Below are 21,419 nucleotides of genomic sequence, written 5' to 3'. Positions count from 1 at the left end.
CTCCAAAGAGTCCATTCAGCTATGAGTTCATACATGGTTAATCCACAGATGAAGCTGGCCCTCTTGTGACCTAATTACATCCCAATAGCACACCAGCTGGGGACCAAAGCTGGACCTTTGGAGACATTTTATATTCAAACCCTAACATTCTGCCCATGGTCCTCAGAAGCTCAATCCATCCCAAATTAAAAGAGAAATGAAGTTAGTCCAAGAGCCCCCACCTTTCAGCATTTCTAGCCTTCCTCAGGAGTCTAAGTCCAACGTCTCCTTGACAGTCAAGGTAGTGCTAGCTGCAAGCCTACGTGCCATGAAAACAGAAGTCACATAGTCCCCAACAGCCTAAAGCAAAGCCATTCTAAAAGGAGGGATAGCAGTATGAAGTAGAAGAGTTGGACTGAGGCAGTACACAGGGAGAAAGTGGAAATACAGTTCTGTATCCAGGGCACACAGTGGCATGACCTGAGGCCGGAAGAACTTGGGCAGGCTTACCTTATGACCTTGCTAGTTGCCACACACATGGCTGTTTTGTTGGGCTGGCAGTACTTCTACCTCTGAATTCCCTCAGCACATGTTCTACACTTCTGGTATCTCTAAGTTCCTGGGCAACCACTACAATTTCATCTTCATTGTCCCAGCTTCACACTTTACCCTCTCAAGGGCTGGTTATACAGACCCCGACTTTACCACCAACCACTTAGCTTTCTAGGCTTCTCTTTGAAATCTGGGTGGAAGCCTCCACAAATCTGTAGCTCTTGCATCCTGAGTGCTTACAAAACCAGCATGATGGAAAACATAGCCAGGTCTGCCACTACCCAGAGTCTTGGTACCCTTGGACCACAGCTGGATTCTGAACACTTGGGTGGCTGAACATAGTGAAATAAAATTTGAAGAGTCAAGTTCATAGGTACATTGTGTGAGCAGGAGACCTTTGGGCTCTATACTCAAAGTAATGTCTTTCAAAGAATGCTTTTAGATGCTTCACACTTTAATGTGTGGAGTCTGGCCAATTGCAGAGATGCCCTTGAGACATCTTTCCTAACTTCATGAATAGTACTTGGCTATGCAGCGGCCTCCTCCACCTTTCTTCTTTTTCTAAAACATTTTAAATTTAACGTTTGACAATTTCATACACATATTCAAGGTATAGTGCCCTCCTTCTTCCCAGCTAGCTCCCCCTTTCACATTTATGCAGCTGCTGTGTGTTCATGGTTGCAATGCTCATGTCCCATCTTGAGGACAGTTTTGTAGCATACCTCCTCATCCTCCAACTCTTCCATTTCCTCTGCCTTTTCCGTGATGCCCCTTGGGTCTTGGAGGGGTTGATATAGATGTCATTTAGGGCTGAGCACTCAACTGTCACTTATTCTCAACACTTGGACGGGTTATGAGTCTCTGTATCAATTTTTACCCACTAAAATAATAAACACATAAACAGGTCAACAAATAGGCTTCTCTGGCAAAGGCTGAGAGCAGTACTGTCTAAGAATATAGACATAAGTATTTAGAAGTCAGTCTATTGACATTTCTATTTAGCAGAGCACCAAGAGTAAAGTGCTCCACCCCAGGCTTGTGACCTCTCCATTAAAATGTTTTTGTCCAGGTTTCTAGCACTATTTCTTGTGAAGTGGGTGGGACTCAATTCCAATCTGGGAATGGTTGTTCCCACACGATCATGCGACTGTTGCATCAATGGGCACCACACATCTTGCCTGGGAGGTTGGTATTATAGTACGCAGGGTCCATAGATGGGTAAGACTGCTGATGTCTTTTCTCCCCCAGAAACTTATCTAACATCTGCTAGTACTACAAACACTGGCCAGCATGGAGGAAACATCTAGCCCAGTTCCAGCTTGGCTTATCTATATTCTTTGTGTCCAAAGTATGTGGTGTCCTCAGCAATAGGATCTTACCATCTACTCTGATGGCTGACTGAAGTTGCCTTCTTTGTAATGGCATAATCTCCTTAGTAACCACATCTTCTTTGCTCTTAGACTAAATGTACTTCTCCTCTGGGTAAATAGCGAATGTTTTAACTGTTTCTCCCATACCCCTTTTTCTGGTCCAGGATTCCATCCAGGATGTCACATGACACTTGTGGTTGTATCTCCTTGTGGATTTATTTTTGTTATTTATTTATTTATTTATTTATTTGTTTGTTTGTTTGTTTGTTTGTTTGTTGTACATTTTGAGACGTTTTCCCTAGGTAGTCCATGCTGGCCTGGAGTTTATGACTTTCTTGCCTCAACCTCCCGTGTCCTGGGATTACAGACATGCACCCAACCACACTTGACTTCTTTGGTAGTTTCTCAGACGTTCTCTGTTTTGGATATTTCTGACTGTTGTAGGGGACGCAGGGTCATATATGCCCCCAGGACGGTCTTTAACTGGAGTTTTAGGTTTAAGGATGAATGGAGTTTATACGACATTCCTCTCATTATTAGACTGGGTTACAGGCTTGGCAGACAAATGTGCCGGAAGTGGGGTTTCTCTTCCCTCACATCTTACAGAGGGGGCACACTGTCAGCATAATCTCTCGTTGTCCATGTCCTCAGTTTCTCCACTGTGAAGCCACCTTTGGTCTTCCTTCCGTCCTGTACTGTTTGAAAGAATGGCTCCGTGCTTGGCCTGTACTTAGAGAGTTGGGAGAAGGTTGCTCCCCATTTTCCGGACTTTTCCCAGGGAAGCAAAGGAGCACGGTGATGCACTAACAGTATCCAGAGTGCAGGGGAGGGTGGTGACGGTGTCCATGGCAGCTCTGCTGTTCCCTGCTGCACACAGCGGCATGTGACCCAGTGGGAACAGCAGCGCAAGCATGTCCCACCCAGCAGCTTCTGCTCCAATTATGATGCCAACTTTGCTTTTCTTTGGGTCCTGGTGATTTCTGAGCCAATCCTCCAGTGAATCCCGTGATTTGCAGACCCCGGATGTCCCTTTTCCTGAAAGCCATTCCTGCTCAAATCAGAACCCATTTCTCTTGTTTGGAGTTGAGAACCCAGCACATCTTGCTGATTCAGCTTTTCCTTATTTTTGTTTTCTTTCATGTCTATTCTTTAAAAGTTAAATTTATTTTTGACTCATATGTTTAAAATACAAAAATTGGAGCTGGAGGGAGGGTTCCTTCAGAGTGCACACTCTTCTTGCACAGGACCCAAATTCAGTTCCTAGCACCCATACCAGGCAGCTCAGGACCACCTCTGTCTCCATCTCCAGGTGAGCCAGTGCTCTCTTCTGGGCTCCAGGGCGCCTGCATTTACATGTGCACAAACCCACACACATATCACACAATTTAAAGTAAAGTAAATCTTTAAAAAGGAGTAACACATCCGTTTATATAAATGAAAATTGAGGTGGGGGACAGTTCTGTGGGGTGAAGTGTTTACTGTGTAACTACGGGGACCTGAGTTTGGACCCCAGCACCCATGTGAAAGTCAAGCATGGTGCACACACCTATAACCTCAACACTGCAGTAAGACACAGGCGGATCCCACAGGCTTGCTGGCCAGCCAGTTTAGCCAAACCAGAGAGCTCCAGGCTCATGAGAGACTGCCTCGAAAAATAAGATGAAGAGTGATAAAGAAAGATGCCCACATCAACCTCTGGCCAACACATATGCATGCATAGACTAGCACACCTGCACACACATAAACATCACCCACCACCTACAAACTAAATAAACAAAACGGAAATCATGCATTTCATGTAATCGCATATCAAAATATGAGATGCTTTGATACACAGACGTATGTACACACAATCCATTGTTTAAAACAGGTTCAACATTTGTGTTCTCAGACACTTACCTCTTTGTGATAAAAACCTAAATTCTTTCCTCTAGAGTTCGAAATATACAATTCTTAGCACTGCCCTTGGTTCTGACAGCTCGTCTCCCCCTGAGTTGTGGAGACAGCCTCCTGCGTCAAGCACCTGCTGCCTTTGCGCCCTTTGAGTGAAAGAACTTCCTGATTTTCAGGCGAGCACATGACCACCCAACTAAAGACCACGTTCCCTCACCTCTCTTGGAGTTATAAGAAGAAGGAATCTCTTTCACCATATATGCCTTCCCCAACATGGTGGCCTGCCAGAAGTGTCCAGGCAGCTAGAGCTTGTTATGACTCTATGAAGCAGAGAAATCTATTACCTGCAATCGCCCAAATCCAGTCCTGGCCGGAATCAGTGAAAGAAACACTTCTGTCTCATTTCAGCCATGTCAGCCGAGCCTATATCCAAGCCAATACCCAAATACTCATCTGTCACACCATTATACTGGCCGCATCTCTCACCTGAACTACTCAACAACTTCCTGGGTGGCCTCTTGAGTTATAGTCTCTTCCTGTGTTCCCAAAGCATCCTTTGTATTTCCCTTTCCTTATTGTCTTTCTTTCTTCCTTCTTTCCTTCCTTCTTTCCTTCCTTCTTTCCTTCCTTCCTTCCTTCCTTCCTTCCTTCCTTCCTTCCTTCCTTCCTTCCTTCCTTCCTTCCTTCCTCCCTTCCTCCCTCCCTCCCTCCCTCCCTTCCTTCCTTTCTTTCTCTCTTTCTTTCCTTCCTTCCTTTCTTTTTTCTTCCTTCTTTCTCTTCTTCCTTCCTTTCTTTTTTTTTTTTTTGGTTTTGATTTTTTTTTTTTGAGACAGGGTTTCTCTGTGTATTATTGCTGTCCTTGAACTCGGTCTGTAGACCAGGCTGGCTTCAAACTCACAGAGATCTGCCTGCCTCTGCCTCCCAAGGGCTGGGATTGAAGGTGTGTGCCACCAAATACCAGCACATCCTTTATATTTCCTGTTGAAGGGATGTATCTAAAACTAAAATTTTTGGAAAACTCCTGGTAGCACCATTTAAGATCCAAGCTTCTCAGCATGAGACATTGGACCTGTGTGATCAGCCAGCACTCTGTTTCCACACCCCACAAGCCCCTGCTCTTCAGTGCATAATGAAAAAACCTTGAATTTCTTTGCTCAAATGCTCTCTCTACTCCAAGCCTCTGTCCTTCACCTCCCTGGCTAGTCGGCTACCACCTCCCTGCTCCTCTCTTTCGATCTCTGCCCCCTCCCCTCCCTTTTCTTTTGAGACACAGTCTGACTTGTGTAGCCCTAAACTTTCTATGTAGACCAGGCTGGCTTCAAACTTGTGGCAATCCTTCTGCCTCCACCTCCCGAGGTGTTTAGAGTGTGGATGTGTGCCACCATCCCCCAGCTCCTGTCCCTCTCCTAAGCCACAGTTCATGTCCTCTCTGGCCTGCTCCTCACCCCAGGCTATGTTTCAGCTTTCTTGTGTGTACTTTCATAAATCCTTGTTTCAATCCAATTGACACCTATAAACAGGATTATATTTGTCTCTCTGCTTTTGGATGGAGTGACTCAGAACTTGAGAAACGACTGCTGTCAACCCAGAGTTTCCCCGTCCTTCGAGAGAGGAGCTGTGATTACCCACAAGAGTGTGGCAGCCAGAAGGGCAGCAGGTCCTAAGTTAGTCCTGGTTCTGCCTGAGGAAGAATTCCTTCTCCCTGGGAACAGAGTGGAGGGAGCTCTTGACCACCCCCTTAGTGGCCACAGTTCATAGCCGACATGAAATCAATAGCCTGTGCTTCTTTGTGGTCCACTCCTCCTCCGTGAAGCTGGTGGTGTACCTACTGTGTGCTGGGTTCTCTACTTGTACACCCTCCAGACTAATACAACAACGCTGCATGTGATGCTATTGTCTAAACTTTACAGGTGTAAAAACTGAAATGAAAGGTTAAGCTATACTCGAGTTAGCATTTGGACCTCTAGGCACACTGGGGAACATTCCCTATGCCTTGGCCGGTTCAGACAGGAAAACTTCCCAGAAGACAAGAAGGGAAAGGATTGAATATTCTTCTCCCATCACTATGACGCTACATTTTCATGAATTAATTGTTTCAAATCGCAAGAGTTGAAATCCTACAATTCTGTAAATCGGAAGTCCAACAGGGTTCCCCCCCCCCCCCCCCCCGAGCTAAAAGGAAGGGGTTGGCAGGGATGGGTCCTTTGCGCAGGGGTTGAAGGCACAGCCATTTCCAGCCTCCAGGATCCCCATCATAGCCCCTCCTCCCTTGTGTTTGCCACCAGTGAGGCTGCCCCTCCCCAGCTCCCCTCCATAGTCACAGTGCCCTCTTCAAGGGGGAAGACTCTCCAGCGGGAAGAACTCAGAATCATCTTCTTATGTCTGGTACCTTCCTTCAATCACGTCTGCCGAGCCTCTTCACTGGGGAAGGATTTGGGGATCAGGGCAATTCACAACTTGGCGATCATTTCCTTCAGATCATAGTAGACAGAGGCAAACAATGCACCAATAGCTAGAGAGCACTGAAGGACAAAACCATGGAAGTGAACATTCACCTTCAAGTCAAAAAAGACGATAAAAATGAGAGACAGGGCTGCAAGATAAGTGGGTAAGCGTTTTTGACACACCAAGTCTGATAACTTGTGCTTAATCCTTGAGTTAAACACATGGTGGAAGGAGAGAATCAACTCCTGCTGGTTGTCTTCTGACTTCCATACTTGGACACACACGCATGGCAACACACACACACACACACACACACACACACACACACACACACACACACTAAATTCTAAAAAACAAAATGTGGGACAGAGCCAATAAGTCTGTTCATTAGACAGCCCTGGGAATGGAATAAGAAGTAAGAACAAAATCAAAAGCAGACAGGAATGGGGATGGCTGGAGACCAAGGTGGGATAGGGATCGGGATAATCTGACACTCATGTTCACTGGGCTCAGGTTTGGTCAGTCTTAAGATTAAGTCAAGAGACGGAAGGCGATTGAGAGCAATCCTCTATTTTCAGGAAGGGTGAAGACCCAGCACATGAACTGTCATTGTAGATTGGCAGTTAGAGTGGGAAGCACGTGGTGGATACTGGCTGCTGGAGACACCTGAAGGTGTTCCTTAAATCGTGATTGAAGCCGGCAGGGGCTCCAGGTGAGGGCAGTGTTGGGGAAGAAAGTCCAGTGCCAAGTTGCTGATCGGAGTCCCTGAAGGATGCGAGATTACCAAGCCACAGAACAGAAACCTGGCCCTACTCCCTCTTTAATGTCCAGAATGATGCTTGGCATGCACTTGGTGATTATTACATGCACACTACATGAATACATAAGTACCTAGAGAAAAAAACCAGGACACAACAAAAGCATTCATGTTTGGTAATAAAACATTCACTTTCTTTTTCTCTATTTTTTTTTTTCCAGTTTTCACAATACACAAGGGCTACTACTGTTAAAATGTGGCAAGTGACCCAAACTGCTTGAAGAGATTGAGTTCAGACCACAGCCTGGTCATCTGTTGGCTGAGGAACCTTGAGCAAGCTTCTTTCTGTGCCTCCGGTTCCTCATCTATAATAAGAATAAGCCTTCCTTGTGGGTCTGTGGTGAACATTACATGGACATCACACCTGTAGACAGATCCAGACCAGGGCTAGACAGACAGCTCTCTATCAAGGTAAGCGTTCTTTTGTAGTGTTCAAACTCATTATGTTGTTTTGGTTTTATCTTCCCTAAAATTATTATTATTTATCATCATCATCACCACCATTATCATCATCATCGTTGTGTTGTGTTGTGTGTGTGTGTGTGTGTGTGTGTGTGTGTGTGTGTGTGTGTGATGGTAGGCTGGGAACATGTGCCACGGTGTTTTTTCCTGCATATACTTGAGGTCTGAGGATTGAACTCAGGTCTTCAGGCTCACATGATAAGTTCCTGCTGAGCCATCTTGCTGGCCCCTGATTACGGTTTGATATTTCAGTGGACATTCAGACTTGACCTGAAGGCTTCAAAGGGAAGAGTTGGCTGTGGAGTAGGGAAAGACCTGAGTAAGAGCCAGTTAGACCTACCACGGACTGGCCCAATGACCGTGTGAGGGTCCCTGTGTTCCCTGAGCCACTGTCCCTTCGGCCCCACAGAGACTCCTGCGTTCCTCAGAACGACAGGAGAACGTCAGGTGGCCTCCAGGGGTGAGTCATTTTTATTTTTTATTTTTATTTTATTTTTTTATCACTGAGGAAGTTGTCAAAGGGACTCTCCCAGCCATCCCTCTGTCTGTCACAAGGTGGCTGCTCTCCTTTGGCTAAGAACAGAGAGTTCCTTGTCCCTGAGAGCCATGGAGGCCTGGTCACGGGGCAGGGCTGAAGCCGAGGGTGGCTTTTCTGCCAGGGTCCTCCGGGCTCCTGCCTTGATAACCCCGTCCTCCCCTTCTCGGCCCCAGCGCTTCCCACACAGCTGCAGCCTCATTATCCGGGGTGACTGGGAGTCTCTGAAAGGAGCTTAAGCGGGGGTGGGCTTTCAAGTGCTCCTAATACAACTTCAAAGTTCACACCTTCATTAAGATGTGAAGAGGCTGGGCCTCCCTCCACGACTCCCCGGGCTATTGTTCCCTCCCCATCTGGCCGCAGACTCAAAAGACGAGCCGGATTGGTTTTCTTTGTCCAGACGGCAGGCTGGGCTGCTAACCAGAAAGGCTAGACCTGTTTGTTAAGAAAAGCTTCCCCCGGCCCTTCAGCCCAGCTGTGAAGGTTCCTCGAGGCTGGGGAATTGGAGTGCATCCCCAGGCTGCCGGGGGCTGGATCGGGGTGGCGGGACCGAACTCGTTCTGGGAGGGTCCCAGAGGAGCAGACCCACGGCCAGTGTCGGCAGTGAAAGGGAGGCTGGCTTCAGAGTCCCCGAGGAAGAGTTAACAGAGGTGCAAGGCACACCTGGACATAGGGGCAGCGGAGTGCTCCGTGTAAGGGATGCCTGTAAGGGCACAGCAGACGACTCTCCACCGGAGAGCAGAAGGTTTGGAACTCAAGTCACGCGGGCAGATCTTTCCCACTACTTCCAGCCCTGTGACACCGGGGCTTCCTAAACCCATCAGCTCATTTCTACAAAATCGACGACTCCTTCCTTCCTTCCTTCCTTCCTTCCTTCCTTCCTTCCTTCCTTCCTTCCTTCCTTCCTTCCTTCCTTCCTTCCTTCCTTCCTTCCTTCCTTCCTCCCTCCCTCCCTCCCTCCCTCCCTCCCTCCCTTCCTTCCTTCCCTGCCTTTTTAGAGAGGGTCCCATGTATTGGAAGCTGGCCTCAATCTCAAAATATAGCCAGGAATGACCTCGCGCTCCTGACCGCCCTGCCTCCACCTCCCCAGGGCTGGGATTACAGGATTGCCCCACTACGCCCATTTATACAGTCCCCGGGATCAAACTGAGGGCTTCGGGCAAGCTAGGCAAAGCACTCAACAGACTGAGCTACACCTCCAGCCTTTTCTTTTCAATTGCTTTTGTTCCCAGGCTCCCAGCTGTGGATTTCTGTATGGATTACAGTTGGGGCCCTTTGCCTTTTCTGTTCGCCAGTTAGCCACTTGGGAATAAAGCTACTAAAACATCTCGGAGCCTCTTTTGTCACCGAGGGAGTGGTTTCTGGCAGTGGCTAACGGCACAGCTTCTGTGGGCGCCCAATTTCCTCTTCAATCTGAGCTCCAAGACTGGACAGAATTCTCCCAGGCCCGACTCATTCACTAAAGCGAGAGCCGTTGAGACTGGCTTTTCCTAAATGGAGGCAGCTTCAAAGAGCTTTCTCTGCTCTCTCCTGGGGAAAACCATGCAGGGAATTTTCTAACCTTGCATGGTCCTCAGGGTTTCATGGTAAGCTGTAAGAATGTGAAGAATTGTGAAACAGCAGGCAATTCGGAGTGGATGCTGGCAGCTGAGCAGGTCTCGGTGTTTTCATCGAGACAGAGAGAGGCAGGGAAATCTGAGTTTGGGCCATAGCCCTGCCACCTAAGAGAGGGGGACTTTAGGCATGACACCTCCACTGCCAGGCCTGTGTTTCTTCAACTTTCAAAGGACAGCAGTAATGCCCATCTTGCAAAGTAGCTGTGAGGTTGGATGTGATACATCCACAAAAGGGTCCCTATCAAATGCCATTCACTGCCTCTGCCATCAAACTTATTATTGAGTCTTTAATAAACTGAGTTGTAGATTTTTTTTTCATGTGTGTGCTGTTTGTTTTTGTTTTGTTTTGTTTTGAGACAGGGGCTCCTGTAGCCCAGGCTGGTCTGGAACTGGCTATATAGCCACAGATGACCTCAAATTTCCAACCTTCCTCCCTTTATCTCTAAGTTGCTAGAATTTCTAGTGTGTATCACCACGTCTGGTAGGTTGTGGGTCTTTTGATGAAACATCATCCCTTAGCTTAATTATTTATGTCTTCAACTGTTCATAAATTGCATTTCCTGCATTCTTTGGTGTTTTGGGTATCTGTCTTACAGAAATACCTATGTGTAGCACTCTGAACAGGGACGCTTGCTGCAGTGCAGTGCAGCACTCTGAACAGGGATGCTTGCTGCAGCAGTATCTGCAGCCCCAATGGGAGCACACATAACTCCCATGTGAAGCATATAAGATCCACAGGACTTATATATACTAAGGCTTGATTCTATCTGTATTCAGGACTACCAGGCAGGTGCTAGAAATGACGTAGAATGAAAGGAGACAGGTAGGAGGAGGATGTCTAAGGCATGTTGCTGAGTGAAAGATGGAGCATGGTGTGGTACCACCTTCTGGAAGAGAGAGTTACGTGTATGTATGTAGACAAATTTCTAAATGACCTTATTAAATAAAAAACACGGAGCCAGAAATTTGGGTTAAAGCCTTAGAGAGATCAGGGAAATACAGAAAACCACCAGTCAACCTCATCTTACCAACTCTGCAGCTTCCAAGGAGAGTGACTTCCTGTCTACTCAGGCTTATATGCCTTGCTGTTCTGCCCTCTCATTGGCTCTTAGCCCAGCTACCTCACTTCCTCTTCCTACACAACTCTGTCACTGTCTGTCTGTCTTTACAGACCTCCAGGTCTCTGTGGTCTGGGATTAAAGGCGTGTGTCATCAAGTCTGGCTGTGTTTCCTAGTGTGGCCTTGAACACACAGAGATCCAGCCTGCTAAGGGATTAAGGGCGTGCGTTGCCTTACTTCTTTGTTTACTTAAAATGGCTGGCCTTTCCCCCCTGATCTCCAGGCAAGCCTTATTTATTAACTCACAAATAAAATATCACCACACTTCAGCACAAATAAAATATCACCACATATGTAGACCTGTGTCTGTGCATAGGAAGAGTCTTCAGGGACACACATCAGCAGTTTGATGGGACATGGTGTGAGACTGGAGAGGTGTGATAAAGAGGAAGAAAATTTTATTAATTGTTTTGTGTACAGTATTTTATAATGAATTTATCTACTCCCCAATACTTTTTGACTGTTCTAGCTTTAAACTTTTATTTATTTATGCATTTATTTAATGTGTATGAGTGTTTTACTGGGTATTTGTAGAGACCAGAAGATGATACCTGATCTCCTGGGCCTGGAGTTACAGGCATTTGTAGTTGCCATGTGGGGGCTGGGAATTGAACCAGGGTCCTCTGGAAGAGCAGTCAGTACTTTTTAATCCCTGACTCATTTCTTCAGCCCCTCGGGGTTTTTCTGTTGATTTGTTTTGTTTTGTTTTTGAGACAGAGTTTCTCTATGTAGTCCTGGCTGTCCTGGAACTTGCTCTGTAGCCCTGGCTGACCTCGAACTAAGAGATCCACCTGCCTCTGCCTCTCAAGTGCTAGGATTAAAGTTCTGAACCACTGCCTGGCCAGCTCCCTTGATTTTTACTCATTTTATTTATTTCAGTTTTTTTTTTTTGATACAAGGGCTCATTCTATAGCCCAGGTTAGCCCAGAACTGAGGGCACACGTGCTCCACCCTCCCCACTGTTTATGGTTGTTAAGTGTGAATTATTGTATCCAGTTGAGTGTTCTTATAATAAAAATAATTGAAAGAGTGGTCCTTTTGCTGCTGATTCAAAGCTTGAATTGGTATTGATACTAAGCAGTTCCATGGAGCAAATCAAGCAAGTCGTACTTCAAGAGTGGGTACTGCTCAGACCATGCTTGAGCAGGAGCTCTCTATCTGTGTATGGAGTTGGGCACTGTAGAGTGGGCCAGACAGAATCTAGGACATGCCTGAGCTAGACAGATGTGGGAACTACATTCGTCCATTTTTTTTCTTTCAGTGAAGAGATATTGAAGGCTTATCACGTGGCAGGCACTGTCTAGGTACTCAAGAGAACCAGAGGGAACAGAACCCTCGTTCCAGCAAACAAGCACACATGAACAGAATAGTCAGGGCTCTGCAGGGACAGCCCATAGGAAAATGGGATGAAATACGACAGGACTGGGGTGAGGTGTGGGATTGGGAGCTGTGTGTGGGAGTGCACTCTGTAACAGGACACTGTGCGGGCCCCTTGAAGGAGGTGTTGCTTGAGCAAAGACTTGAATATAATAAAGCATGGGTAAGGCTGTGTCAGAGCAAGAGCCCAGATGGACTTGGAGTGGCTGTGCAGCAGGAACACACCTCTCTGGAGGAGGCCCTGGAGTACTCCATGGGGTAGACTATGCAGCAGGAACACACCGCTCTGGAGGAGGCCCTGGAGTACTCCATGGGGTAGACTATGCAGCAGGAACACACCGCTCTGGAGGAGGCCCTGGAGTGCTCCATGGGGTAGACTGTGCAGCAGGAACACACCGCTCTGGAGGAGGCCCTGGAGTACTCCATGGGGTAGACTGTGCAGCAGGAACACACCGCTCTGGAGGAGGCCCTGGAGTACTCCATGGGGTAGACTATGCAGCAGGAACACACCGCTCTGGAGGAGGCCCTGGAGTACTCCATGGGGTAGACTGTGCAGCAGGAACACACCTCTCTGGAGGAGGCCCTGGAGTACTCCATGGGGTAGACTGTGCAGCAGGAACACACCGCTCTGGAGGAGGTCCTGGAGTACTCCATGGGGTAGACTATGCAGTAGGAACACACCTCTCTGGAGGAGGCCCTGGAGTACTCCATGGGGTAGACTATGCAGCAGGAACACACCTCTGGAGGAGGCCCTGGAGTACTCCGTGGGGTAGACTGTGCAGCAGGAACACACCGCTCTGGAGGAGGCCCTGGAGTACTCCATGGGGTAGACTATGCAGTAGGAACACACCTCTCTGGAGGAGGCCCTGGAGTACTCCATGGGGTAGACTATGCAGCAGGAACACACCTCTGGAGGAGGCCCTGGAGTACTCCGTGGGGTAGACTATGCAGCAGGAACACACCGCTCTGGAGGAGGCCCTGGAGTACTCCATGGGGTAGACTGTGCAGTACAAACACACCACTCTGGAGGAGGCCCTGGAGTACTCCATGGGGTAGACTGTGCAGTACAAACACACCACTCTGGAGGAGGCCCTGGAGTACTCCATGGGGTAGACTGTGCAGCAGGAACACACCGCTCTGGAGGAGGCCCTGGAGTACTCCATGGGGTAGACTATGCAGTAGGAACACACCTCTCTGGAGGAGGCCCTGGAGTACTCCATGGGGTAGACTATGCAGCAGGAACACACCTCTGGAGGAGGCCCTGGAGTACTCCGTGGGGTAGACTGTGCAGCAGGAACACACCGCTCTGGAGGAGGCCCTGGAGTACTCCATGGGGTAGACTATGCAGCAGGAACACACCTCTCTGGAGGAGGCCCTGGAGTACTCCATGGGGTAGGCTGTGCAGCAGGAACACACCGCTCTGGAGGAGGTCCTGGGGTACTCCATGGGCTAGAGTATACAGGACTCCATAGTGTAGACTATAGGGCTCCACAGGGCACAGGCTTAGGGTTTTTTTTTTTTTTTTTTTTTTTGTAAACACAGTGAGAAGGGTTTGAAGGCAGGATGACATGATGGAAGGATTTCTTTTTTTAAGTGCTGGGGATGGGGTCCAGTGTCCGGTGTATGTTAGGCAAGTTCTCTATCACTGAGTCACTCCCTAGTTCACAAACAACAAGATTTTTTTTTTTTAAAAATAGGTTTATTTATTTTATGATATGCATTTTCCTGTGTGTGTGTGTGTGTGTGTGTGTGTGTGTGTGTGTGCGCGCGTGCGCGCGCGCGTGCGCACCATGTGTGTCTTTGGTGCACAAACAGGTCAGAGGAAGGAATTTAAAACTGTTGTGATGGTTTGTGAGGCACCATGTGGTGCTGGGAATTGAATCCAGGCCCTCTGTAAGAGTAACAAGTGCTCCAAACCGCTGAGCTTTCTCTCCAGCCCTAGATGCAGGATTTTAAGTCCTGTAACTAGTTATCAAGAGGTTGCCATTTCCCAGATGGCAATGATGTCCCATTGAGCTACAGGGGCAGCAGTGTGGGAGGTGGGATGTGGAGTCTGCCGGTGCACATATAAGTGGCCATAGCATTGGCTATTGGTTGTGACAGAAGTGGGGAACCTGGGGACAGCATGCCTGGAGCTTCAGACCAATGAGCGCTGCCACATGAAACATTCTTGACAATGGACCTTCCGGGAAAGGATTGGGCATGTTTTCTGATTTGGCCTTGAGGTCTGTTCTCTCAGGTCAGTATTGCTGTCTCCATTGTGTGGATGAAGAGACTGTGGGTCTGAGAGGAGACCCACAGTGCCCCGATGAACAAGCATCACAAAGCGGCAGTGTACAGGAGCTGTGTTTCCATTCTCCGCGAACTTGTGCTCAGTAGCATCCTGCTGCTGGTCACCACTGGGATGGAATTAGCATCCTGAGGGGTGGCCGCCAGGAGCTTCCGAGGGAAGGCATTGGTGATCCAGGTCAGGGAAGGAGGAAGGCTTCCTGAGGTGAATGGGATTTCAGCACCAGCTGTTTGGTACCTTTGAGCTAGCACTGGGAACAGCTGACCAGCTCACACTCCAGCTGCCTGGCTGGGCCACAAGGAACAGGTGGTAGCTGCTGAAATCTCCATGGAGCTGAGGCAAGGAGCTGGCACACCACCACAGGCCAGGAACAATGGGCTGCCTCTTAGGGGATGGCCTCAGGTTACCTCAGCCATTCTCCTGTGGAGGGCCAGGTCCTCCCACTGCCCCCCTCCCTTGATTCTCTTCTCTCAGACTTGCAGGCTGCTTCCCACCCACTTTGTTCCAGTGAAAACTCTTAGGGGACCCTGCTGGCCAGATCCAGTGACCTCCTCCTTCTCCCCTTGCCTACCTAACTGTCCTGAAGCACTGGGATCAGGGTCCTGCAGCCTCCTTGTCACTTTGTGCTTGAGGTGGCTCCCCTCTTCAGCTTCTTCCACACAGATATCTATGGGTTTCCACCTTCAGCTGTTGGGGCTTTCATACCTACCCTCAATCTTCTCCAAGCACTCCCCACCCCGCCCCACCCTTCTCTTCGGCTCCTCTCCCCTCTCTTCTCCTCCCCTCGCCCTACCGATTGTCCAGGCTCCACTTTTCTGGTTTGCAACTCCAGTTCTGCCTCTTGTGTTTTCTGCTCTTATGCTGTCTGGACTCCGGGTTCCAGCCATTCCGAATGCAGCTGGGATCCTCTGGCTAATGTTTGACATGATCTGAGGGTAGGTTGAGGCATGTCGCAAGCATTTCCCAGCCGAGCTTCATGCGTCTCAGGCTAAGGACTAAGAACAGAGGCCTCTATTCCCAGAGATAAGACATGACTGAGTTTTAGAAGTCTCACTGGGCAGTCCGTGGCTGGAGGACAGGGCTGGATTTTATAGTCTAGGTGGGAGAGGATGATACCCACTCAAAGAGTGGCTGGCACTAGCAAATCAATAAGCATCAGGCAGCATTTGGGCTCCAGTGAGAAGGAGCCAAGGGAATGGGGAGGAGGCTTCAAGCTTTTTCATGGTAGAGTCGGTCACTGTTATGTGGTCCTTCTCCAGAGACGAGGTATGTACCGCACTCACATTTCCTTTCCAAAAGCCTAACCAGGTACCAATAGTTTTTCAGTATTACTTTTTTGTGTGTATATGGATGTTTGTGTATTATATACACCTCTGGGGCCATGTAAGCTGTGACGTGGGAGCTGTGCACTGGACCTGGACTTGGATCCTCTGGAAGAGCAGCCCATTCTCTAACCACTGACCCATCTCTCCAGCTCCAGTAGCTGCTGGTTTTTAAGGTTTTGTGAATAACATAAAATGAAATGAAATGGACTCATTAAGTCATTATCAGTTTGTTCAGAGGCCAGCCCTGCATGGTCTACCTCACACTGGAATACCCAGTATTATACTTGGTTCTCACAGTCAGATGGATTTTTCCATCGGCATTTCAGACGAAGAAAAGGAGGGTTGGGGGGAAAAACGGCAAACCCAGGGCTGGACACTGACTCTCAGCTATTGTTATGGACCAGCACAGATGGGGTAACTTAAGAACAGTAGAGGTCTACCTGTCTTGTAGTTCTGGAGGCTGGGGAGCCCGAGATCATTTGCATAATATATGCCGGCAATTGGCGAAGGCCCTTGTGCTGTGATAAAAGACAGCACAGTGAACAGTCGCCCATTACAGAGAGGAAAGCTGGGCAGAACTCAGTTCTACCAAGCTGGGTCTTTTGATAACTATTGCTCCCATCCTCACTAGAGCCCCTCATGACCTCATCACCTCTGGAAGATCTCCCTGCTTTCTTTTGTTCCTTTTAAGACGGGCTTTATCTTCGTTACTTTTCTATTGCTGTGATAAAACACCATGGCCAAGGCAACTTCTAAAAGGAAGTGTTTAATTTGGCTTTCAGTTTCAGAAGGTTAGCATCTGAGATGGCATAGTGAAGAGACAGCTGAGGTCCACCACCATGAGGCAGAGAGAGCACCCACTGGGACCACACAAGTCTTTTGAACTTCAATGACCACCCCAGTGACACACCTCCTCCAACAAGACCATACCTACTAATCCTTCCCAAACAGTTCCACCAACTGGAGACCAAGTATTCAAACATTCAAATCACCACAGGGTGTTATATGTCCTAGGCTGGTCTTAAAGTTGTTATGTAGCTGGGGCTGGCCTTGAATTCCAGATCATTCTGCCTCCACTTTCCAAATTCTGCCCATTTCTTCATTTAGATACTCTGTGGCAGTTAAATTTCACCCTGAGTTATGCAGATGACCTTCAGACCTCAGTACATACTCCGTGCATGGTGACTAGTCCAGTAACTGAGACATGACCCCAGCTGGCCCAGTGAGACACAGTCTCAGAACCCCAGTCACCACAAAGAAAGACTGTCTCTTTCCTGTAAGGTGGCTAGGTTGTAAAGAGATGAACCAGGACTATTAGGAGTCATTTGGTCATCACAGCAGGCAAGTCAGTTTAGAAAGGAAGCTAGAAAGTAAGCAGAGAAGCCCTAAGAAATAAAAAGATACACAGTGTAGCATTGTTTTCTTTCTTTTTTTGATTTTTCGAGACAGGGTTTCTCCACGTAACAGTCCTGGAACTTGGCTTTGTAGACCAGGCTGGCCTTGAACTCACAGAGATTCACCTGCCTCTGCCTCCCAAGTGCTGGGATCAAAGGCGTGCACCACTACCGACCAGCTCAGTGTAGCATTTTTTGAGTGTTTCTGTTTAAGCTTATCTGAGCCATCCTTCTCCTGAAGTTTTCAGCTAAGATGTTCACTTTTCAATCCCTTTTCTTTTTCTCTTTCTTTCTCTTTCCTTTTTTTTTTCTTTTGAGACACCATCTCTCTATTATGGATCTCTGGCTGTCCTGGTACTCTCTATGTAGACCTGGACGGCCTCAAACTCACAGAGATCCACCTGTCTCTGCTCCATGAGTGCTGGGATTAAAGGCAGGCACCACCACCATACCAGTTTCCATTGTTTTCCTTGAGCCCAGTTAGTCTTTTATAAATGAAAGGCTTAGTAAGGGACCGTTAGCAGAAGTCTAGGCCACCTCCTTCCCTCCTTCCTTCCTACGAGGTCAGAGGCCACAGACACGCCCATTTATCTCTTGGTGTGAAAATGGGACCTCTGAGATAGGTCTGCCTTTGGTTATCCCTGCTCCATATGTCTAGACTGTTCATTTTTCTCAGTTGCCTATAACAAAATTACCTTGAAATACAAGCATTTGCTGCCTTCTCCAGAGGTCAAGATTATTTAGAATCACATTAATTTTTTTATGCCCTGTGTGAATGATAGCAGAAAAGCCTTTAAAAGAGGGCGAAGGCTACATTCACATTTGTTGCTCACATAAATACCACAACCTCGAATCTTATAAAAAGAAACTCTGCCAAATATTAATCACACGTAAGTGTTTTGAAGGTCAGGGTGCAGCAGGCTTTCAGAAAGCTTTCATTCGCATAAAATCATGGCAGAAGTCCAGTGGAGCTCAATGGACTCATGACCCCATTGACACGTGCACACACTCAGGAAAAGATTTTAAGAATGAGAAGGACAGGGACATTACTATGAAAGACTTGGAAGAAAAATGAGTGTGAGCTTTCTGAGATGTTCTGGGCTGGTACAGTTCGGTTCCAGGTGGCTGGGGTCAGGAGACTTCTGTGTTCGAATTCCATTGCTGGGGAAGGTTCCAGCAACTGGGAGACTGTCCTGAGACCAGCTCATTGCCCTGTTTCACAGGGGGCTCCAGTTCACACAACACACTGGAAGACTTCCCCAAACCTGCCTAGAGAAATTATTCCCCTCTTTGTCCACTTAGAAAGTGTCAAGACAACTCAAACATCATCACTCAAACCATGCCTCCTTTGGAAGTGTTGATGGCTTTTTGAATTCCACAAGATTTGTACACACCATGATGGAATTTAGCACATTACAATGTACTCATTTGTTTACTTTTTAAACTTGTCTAATTGTGGGTGTGTCTGTATGTCTGTGTTTCTCTGTGTCTGTCTGTCTGTCTGTCTGTCTCTGTCTCTGTGTGTGTGTTTGTGAATACATGTGTGTGAACTGAGGAGGCTGGGGGAGGCTGTCAGGGATCCTGCTCTACGACTCCCTACCTTATTCCTTTGAGACTGGGTCTACATCAAACTTAAAGCTGTTGTCGGACTTGGGGGATCACAGCTTGTACCGCTAACAAACTAGGTTTAGACACCCATTCTCCATAAGAAAATTAAAAGAGCAAAATTGAGGGGAGAAGCAGAAAAGGGGTGTTCATTCAATGTGGCCAAGTTGGGAAGAGGGATAGAGAGAGATCCAGTGACCTTTCCAAGTCCATCTTTGAGGGTCACAGCAGGATAGGGCTTGAATAGAAAGCAAGAGATATGAACTAAGCAATCTGGCCAAGGCGTGGCCTCCAGCTCACCATTGCCTCAGCCCCAAGGCCCTTGACATTCAGACATTCTCTTACACATGCATTGTATGTTATGCTCTAGGCTGAGTCCACTGGAACTATAAAGACAGCTGAGGCATTGTCCTTGCTTTAAAACAAAACAAACAAACAAAAAACCCTTCCTTTGTTTTTAAGCCAGGGAAACAAATGCAGGAGCCACTAACAAAGATGTACAATGCTGGCTGGGAGGTGGCTCACTGGGGATAGTGCACAAGTATGGGGACCATCTCAGATCATCAGAAAGTTGTGGAATCTTTCTCCTCTGCTGGAATCCAGAGTTTCAGCAGTCTCTCCTCCCAGCCAGAGAGTCTTGGGAAAATTCTACACTCTTGGTGTGGAGTCTATCAGTGGTCTGGTAGCCAAAGAGAAGAACGCCAGTGTCTCTTTACAATATGTTCATTCCTGGCAGGGAGGCCAGTTACAAAGCTAATTGTTTCAGCGAGACTGGTTGGCCAGCAAGCTCCTGGGGTCTGCCTGTCTTTGCCCTGGACCCTGGGGTTGCTAACATACATGACCACACATGGATTTTATTTGGGTGGCAGGCATTCAAACTCAGGTCCCCATACTTGTGCACTGTCCCCAATGAGCCACCTCCCAGCCAGCATTGTACATCTTTGTTAGTGGCTCCTGCATTTGTTTCCCTGGCTTAAAAACAAAGGAAGGGTTTTTTGTTTGTTTGTTTTGTTTTAAAGCAAGGACAATGCCTCAGCTGTCTTTATAGTTCCAGTGGACTCAGCCTAGAGCATAACATACAATGCATGTGTAAAAAATGTCAAGTAAGTAGAAAAGAAACATCACGAGAAGACTGAGAATTGATAATTCCAAGAGAAAATGCCAAAGATCATTCTGACCAAACTAAATAAAACCGCACACTTCCGTGACTGTCTGGATTATTTTTCTTGATCACCTGGGTAACAACTGAGTACTTTGAAATGAAATGACCTGGTTTTCCCACTTGCCTCATATAGATTGGCATAAACAGGTTGGTACTATGATGGCTAGGACTGGGGAGCTGCACTCAGCAACAGAGCATTTCCTTATCACAGAGGAGGCCAGATCCCCAACCCATCACCCACCTCTTGCCCAAAACAAGATGGCTGGTCTACTGGAAGAGATCATATCTGTGCCTGTTGCCTGAAATAACTGCTTATAGTGTCCCAGTTAAATCTGAAAAGTGTCTCAGTGTGGCTGTAAATACTTTGCCTGCCCCTTTAATGGAGGATTCCACTTGTCTGAGATACCTAAGATAGAACATGTTACAATAGCTATAAAATCCAATTGTGGGGAAAATGTTTCACTCAGATCAAGAGAATGGCATACCTGGTTTGAGTGGAGACCTAATATGGTAGTTGGGAAGGGCAATCACCTGGCCAAGGACTCACCCCTAGGAAGGTGGGCTCACCTTAAGCTGTGTTAAAGAAATAGGAGGAGCCGGGCGGTGGTGGCGCACGCCTTTAATCCCAGCACTCGGGAGGCAGAGGCAGGCGGATCTCTGTGAGTTCGAGGCCAGCCTGGTCTACCAAGTGAGTTTCAGGAAAGGCGCAAAGCTACACAGAGAAACCCTGTCTCGAAAAACCAAAAAAAAAAAAAAAAAAAAAAAAAAAAAAAAGAAATAGGAGGAATAATTATGCCTTTAATGAGAGAATGTGCTTATTCTTCCCAGAATTCCCGCCCACTAGTGCAGTCACTCACAAAGCTACAGCCATGCTGTTCTGAACGATTCTGAAAAGTGTAACTTTTCCTTTTCTAAGAATGATTTCCCTGACTCTTGGGCTTTACTCTTTCTCTAAATCTTCCCTCCCTGCCACACGGTTGATAGTCTGTCCTGTGACTGTCCTCCATGTTGATTGTCCTGTGACTGTCCTCCATGTTGGTTGATTGTCTGTCCTGTGACTGTCCTCCAGGTTGAATGTCCTGTGACTGTCCTCCATGTTGGTTGTCTGTCCTGTGACTGTCCTCCATGTTGGTTGATTGTCTGCCCTGTGACTGTCCTCCATGTTGGTTGTCTGTCCTGTGACTGTCCTCCATGTTGGTTGATTGTCTATCCTGTGACTGTCCTCCAGGTTGAATGTCCTGTGACTGTCCTCCATGTTGGTTGTCTGTCCTGTGACTGTCCTCCATGTTGATTGTCTATCCTGTGACTGTCCTCCATGTTGGTTGTCTGTCCTGTGACTGTCCTTCATGTTGATTGTCTATCCTGTGACTGTCCTCCATGTTGGTTGTCTGTCCTGTGACTGTCCTTCATGTTGGTTGATTGTCTGTCCTGTGACTGTCCTCCATGTTGGTTGTCTGTCCTGTGACTGTCTTCCATGT

The 21,419-nt window shown here is 47.6% G+C and overlaps 1 pseudogene; it reads right to left on the bottom strand.

Annotated features, from left to right (window-relative positions):
• Window positions 1–8,066: 8,066 nt before the first annotated feature.
• Window positions 8,067–21,419, bottom strand: part of LOC102912154 (uncharacterized) — a 52,889-nt pseudogene continuing 39,536 nt past the window's right edge.

Source organism: Peromyscus maniculatus, chromosome 2, assembly GCF_049852395.1.
Source record: "Peromyscus maniculatus bairdii isolate BWxNUB_F1_BW_parent chromosome 2, HU_Pman_BW_mat_3.1, whole genome shotgun sequence".
NCBI classification, from domain to species: domain Eukaryota; kingdom Metazoa; phylum Chordata; class Mammalia; order Rodentia; family Cricetidae; genus Peromyscus; species Peromyscus maniculatus.
Note: the sequence above shows the minus strand (reverse complement) of the source record. Positions and strands in the feature narration are given on the sequence as shown.